The sequence below is a fragment of the Diadema antillarum genome, unplaced genomic scaffold (genome assembly GCF_040938485.1).
Source record: "Diadema antillarum isolate AM-2024a unplaced genomic scaffold, OU_Dant_1.0 seq00000321_RagTag, whole genome shotgun sequence".
Classification (NCBI taxonomy): domain Eukaryota; kingdom Metazoa; phylum Echinodermata; class Echinoidea; order Diadematoida; family Diadematidae; genus Diadema; species Diadema antillarum.
The window spans coordinates 1,100,987-1,106,931 of NW_027271340.1; positions in this window are offsets into that span (position 1 = coordinate 1,100,987).

Consider the following 5,945-nt stretch of genomic DNA (forward strand, 5'->3'; position numbering starts at 1 on the left):
CTGAATGAAATATATTACACTTTTCTAAATCATCAATGAAATGAGTAGAATCAAACTTACTATAATCACGAAAATGTATCAAATTATGTCCATACTCTTTCTTATGAAATACCACACACGTACAAATCAGATAATGGTCACTGACGGAGATCTTTGCGACTCCACAAAAATACTCGTACCAAGTACAGCAGCTTCACTGTAAATTCACAGAGATACAGTGGACTCCTGTTATAACGAAGTCCTCGGGACCGGCAAATTTCTTTCGTTCTATCGAAAGTTCGTTATAACCGGACAAATAAACAATACAAAAACATTGAGGCAAAAATTTTGAGACCTGTATTTTTATTTCGTTGTAACCGGAATTTCGTTCTAACCGTCTTCGTTATAACGAGAGTGAACTGTACACATTCACATGAAATGATGCTTGAATTACCTGTGATGTTGCTGGTTCACCAGAATCATCCCAACTACACTGTGCATGTGGCACATCAGTCTGCTCTTCCCCATCAGTCTGCTGTTCCTCACCAGTCTGCTGTCCCTCATCGGTCTGCTGTTCCCCCTTGTCATGGAAGACCACTTTTTCCACCTGCTAAATTATAAGACAAAAAATTATGACTAAAAACTCCAATTATCTCTTTTCTTTCAGAGCATATAGATATGGAGTGAAATTTTTATCCATTATCCCGTTCTCGAGTTATTTGAAGAAAAAAAATGGATAAAAGAATTAGACATACAGCATAAATGTAATTTCTGGATGGGGTCTCAATCTCCCCGTTCACACAATTTGTATCTTAGTTGGGGGTGGGAGGGTTGTCTTATTGTGGCTTCATGCCAATACACCCCCACTTTTTCAGGGAAAGTCATATTAATTTTGAGCCAGTATATAGCAATGAAATGTGCGGATTTCTTTTCCTCCAAGTGGCCATGATGTGGTTTCAGCCACTTTGTAGTTGGGCCGAGTTTCTCTGCCTCGACTGGCTCTGGCACTTGCTCACAAGAGCAGCTAAGGAAAGGTCTAGGCCTACAGTGTATATTATGAAAAGAGTAACTATACTACGCAAGTACTGAGAACCCCAGGGCACTCCTGTCTGCACTGTGAGAGCGCCCCGAGTTAATAGCGTTTTATTTTTGTACGTTGACAAAAAATAAATAAACAAGGAAAAGTAGAAATTACGCGATGCGTAATATATGTCCCTGCCGGAAGTAGCATTTAGTAGCAAAATGTACAATATAGGTCAAAAATCAAGGTCAAAGGTCAAAGAAGTCAAAGGTTAAAATTCTGTGTAGAAGTTTTGAAGCCCTCACCTAGTGCCATCATATAAAGCAAACGGAATCGAAATCGGGTTAGAAATGGCGAAGGAGTAGCATTTTGTAGCCAATGTACAATAAAGGTCAAAAATCAAGGTCAAAGGTCAAAGAAGTCAAAGGTCAAAATTCTGTGAAGAAGTTTTGAAGCCCTAACCTAGTGCCATCACATAAAGCAAACGGAATTGAAATCGGGTTAGAAATGGCGAAGGAGTAGCATTTTGTAGCCAATGTACAATATAGGTCAAAAATCAAGGTCAAAGGTCAAAGAAGTCAAAGGATAAAATTCTGTGTAGAAGTTTTGAAGCCCTCACCTAGTGCCATCACATAAAGAAAACGGAATCAAAATCGGGTTAGAAATGGCGAAGGAGTAGCATTTTGTAGCCAATGTACAATATAGGTCAAAAATCAAGGTCAAAGGTCAAAGAAGTCAAAGGTCAAAATTCTGTGTAAAAGTTTTGAAGCCCTCACCTAGTGCCATCACATAAAGCAAACGGAATTGAAATCGGGTTAGAAATGGCGAAGGAATAGCATTTTGTAGCCAATGTACAATATAGGTCAAAAATCAAGGTCAAAGGTCAAAATTCTGTGAAGAAGTTTTGAAGCCCTCACCTAGTGCCATCACATAAAGCAAACGGAATCGAAATCGGGTTAGAAATGGCAAAGGAGTAGCATTTTGAAGCAAAATGTACAATATAGGTCAAAGGTCAAGGTCAAAGGTCACAACTGAAATTTTGTGTAGAAGTTTCAAAGCTCCCATGTTGTGCTATCATATAAAGCAAACAGAATCAAAATTGGCTCATAAATGACAGAGAAGTAGCAAATTGAACATTTTGATCACACACGGACACACAGACAGACGGACGGACGGACACACGGACACACACACGTACGGAGCCCGTTTCATAGTCCCCTGCTCGAACTCGTTCGGCGGGGACAATAAATAAATTCAGGCACCTATACGAGTGCCCTATTTCACCAGCAATAGGCTAGCATTTTATGCTAAATGTTTGTTTAAAATTCATACCCTACGCTAAGCTTTTTTTTCCCGTTCATCTTCTTTAGGGGATTTCCTCCAGTAAACGGTAACTCTGTCTGTGGCAGGGTGCCTATTTCTGGCAGGGGCACTTTCATCAAAGGGACTGTACAGTTGTACTGGTGGAGGTGAGGATTCAGCTTGTAATGTTTTGCGAGATACAATATACCACTCTATGTAATGTTGAAGAGCATACAACTCTGAGGGGACGTTTGTTTGATGAAATTGGTTTTGAAATGACTGAGATATATAGGTACTGTATCTAAAAACAAGCAAAAACAAAGAGATGTCCTAATAAAAGTCGTGGTCTGTGAATTTCATTAGGATCACTTTTTGGATACTTAGCCATTTCAAGGCCAATTTTTGTCAAATAAACATTGAATCCTTCTTGAAATCACATGCTCGAGATCTCATATTTCTCATCTCACCAAAAAACAAAAAAACAAAAAAAATGTTATACACTGTACACCAGCTGTAAACCTGAATCCTCACCTCAACCAGTATACTGTACACAGTCCCTATACAAATTTTTACCATGGTAATCAATAAAACAGCTAATGAACATCATGTGTGCTTAATGCCACTTTAGAAAACAAGCAGGAATTATAATAGATACTCGCAAGTGTTGCAGGAAGTGAGGCCCGATTGGGCCTTTTCATCAATGAAAAAAATGGCCCCTGCCGTAAATAGGCTCGTTCCGTATAACTATACATACAAAGCCTGCCGCAAACAGGACGTTTGATTACTTTGTACGCTGTTATTTTCGTGTACAGATGTTTTCTCGAATGACCAGGTCATAGACATTTTCGCGTGATGTTGTTTTCCTGAATCGATGCCAACACTTAAAACGTTAATGCTCTATTAACAAAGCACATTGAGATATAATTTTCGCGTGTTGTTAAATTCATGATCCAACTGTGATTCACGAAATTCGCGAAAATTAAACCCTCATGAAAAATAACAGTGTACCATTACAGATGATGACCGGCCACAGCATGCACACAGGTATTCAAAATCGCCTATTTCATGCAATAAAGTGTACAAAGTGGCAGCAGAAACTTGCGCGCTGACGGCCCATCAGATACAATGTACCGGTAATTGTTTGTGCTTATAATCAGCTGAGCTGAAGAAACCTGGAAGTGGCAGCAGAAAGTTGCACTGTTTTGTTTTTGTTTTAAGCTTGTCAGCTGAGGAAACCCAGAAGTGGCACCGGCCCACAAATATATGAACTGCCCCCTGCTTCCCCCCTCCACTTTTAAAAAACGTTGTGCTGGCCATGAGATTCAGAGGTGCAGGTGTCTACTAAATTGCATACCGGCAGGGCCGGCGCAGCCGTGGGGGCCGTGGGGGCTCGGCCCCCCACACTTTTTGTGCACCATACAAACGAATACATAAGGTGTCATCACTTTGGGCCCCTACACTTTTTTCAACCCGGAAGTACCTAAGTGGCACTAAAATAGAAATAGATACCTGGTAAGCCCTTTTTACACTTGTGTTTCTTAACCCCGGACTTTCTCTGATCCAGGACTATCGCTAGTACCGTACCAATTTTTTCAGCTTTTTACACTGGCATATTAGTCCCGTACTATCTCTTGTCCGGGGCTAAGGAGAAAACTGACCTTTTTACACTCGTATTTCTTAGCCCCGGACTTTCCAAACCACATGAATATTCATGATTACGCTGTGCACTGTACACGTACACGCACGCACCGGCAGCACTTGATTATCTCGTTTCTGATTGGTCAGTGGGGGTCGGACTTCGTCTCCGTCGCTTAGCCCCGGATTATTTTTTCGTTCTGTTTACACTCACTTGCTTGGCACCGCAATTGCAGTGCTAGCACCGCAATTGCGGTGCTAACCCTGCTATTTTGCAGGGCCAGATAGTACCGGACTATCGGTGGGGCTAGCCCACTCTGGCAAAAACGAGTGTAAACAGAAAGTGGGCTAAGGATAGTCTCGTACCAACGGTGGGGCTAATGCCCCCCCTTAGCCCCACCGTTGGTACGGGACTAAGCAAAAATTTACAAGTGTAAAAAGCCCTATAGAGATCTTGAAGTATGGCGGTGGTAAGGTTATGTGTTTTCTCTGTATCAGGACAACTCCCCCAGAGGACTCCTGTCCTCCCCTGGGGACTATACTCCCACCTGACAACTCCCCCCGGAGGACCACTCCCCCGGGGGACGTCTCCACCGGGGGACTGCTCCCCCGGAGGACTACTCCCCTGGGCGACAACTTCCAGGTTGACTAATCCCCTGGGTGACTACCCCCACCACTTTTTTTTTTAAATGAAAGAATTCGATTTGAATTCCTGTGGAAGCTGATCTTTCAAGAGTGACAGAGTTAACTTTAAGTTTGTGTGAACGTAACCTAGTTCCTCTATTCTTTGTTCATTCCTTCATTTTTATAAAGATAATTGAGCTTCGGCTAAGTACTTGTACACAGAATTTTATTTCAGAAATAATGCAAAAATAGATGTTCTACATCATTATTCTGTAAAACTAAGGGGTCACCTCGTCCCTTGATTCCCAAATTCCCATCTGCTGTCTATCTCATCAATGCGCTTTTGGCAATCATATCTTATTTCTTATTATTTACAGTCTGGAAAAGAATTCATATAAATCCCATAAACAAAAACTGTCAACGTGAAATAATATACCACACAATATACATATAGGAACGTCACTGTAATGTTATATTTTTGAAATAAGTTTCTTCCTTCCTTTAACATCTAGAGGAAGGTTCCACAAACCATGCGTTCTTTTGAAGACTTTTACAAAGTAGGTTTGAATGTGATCGCATATGTTTTTTCTGTGTTTTTGAGACACCTTAGTAATGGGTAAACTCTCCTTGTATTTATTATGATATTACGTTATGAAAAACTGATGGCCGGTAAGGAACCAAAGTCAACAAAATAAGAATCATTGTGGGAGCAACGGAGCGAGCGTGTTTGAAAATTTGTGCATTTATTTATGCAGTCCAAACTTGCTCGTTGTCGCTTTATCATATCCGAGTTTATCTGTTTAATGCTCGCTTATTATTCCTTTCAAATTGGTGTAGAAAGAAAACAAGAGCTCGGGGGAAAGGGGGGGGGGGGTGCTAGACGCCCACCTGAGTATCACAGTCACCACATCTGATGCAATTTCCCTGTAAATTAAAGCTTCTTCTCTATTTTTCTAGGAGCCCCCCCCCCCCCCCCCCCCCCCCCCCCCCCGGGCCACATACCAATATAACTGTATTATAGCGATCTCAGGGACGTAACAGGTGTGGGTGTTGGGGGGGGGGGGGGCAAGACCAACATTTTCTCGGTCAGTGGCATGTACAGATTTTTTTTTTTTTGGGGGGGGGGGGAGGGAAGGGGGGTGGAAGAAGTAATTTTCCCTGACTCTTACACATAGGTTGCTTTACAAAACGCATTCTTTCAGCGTATAACTTGAATGTAGGTCAGGTGCAGAGTCTCCCTGCTGGGGGTCCGGGAGACGGAGCCGCTGGAAGCTCTCGAGATTTAGCCACTTTAAATTGAACATGTCAACTATGTTTTTTTTTTTATGTGACGCGCGTATGTTTTTATATTCACAATACAATCATGATGTATGTGCATAGGGTG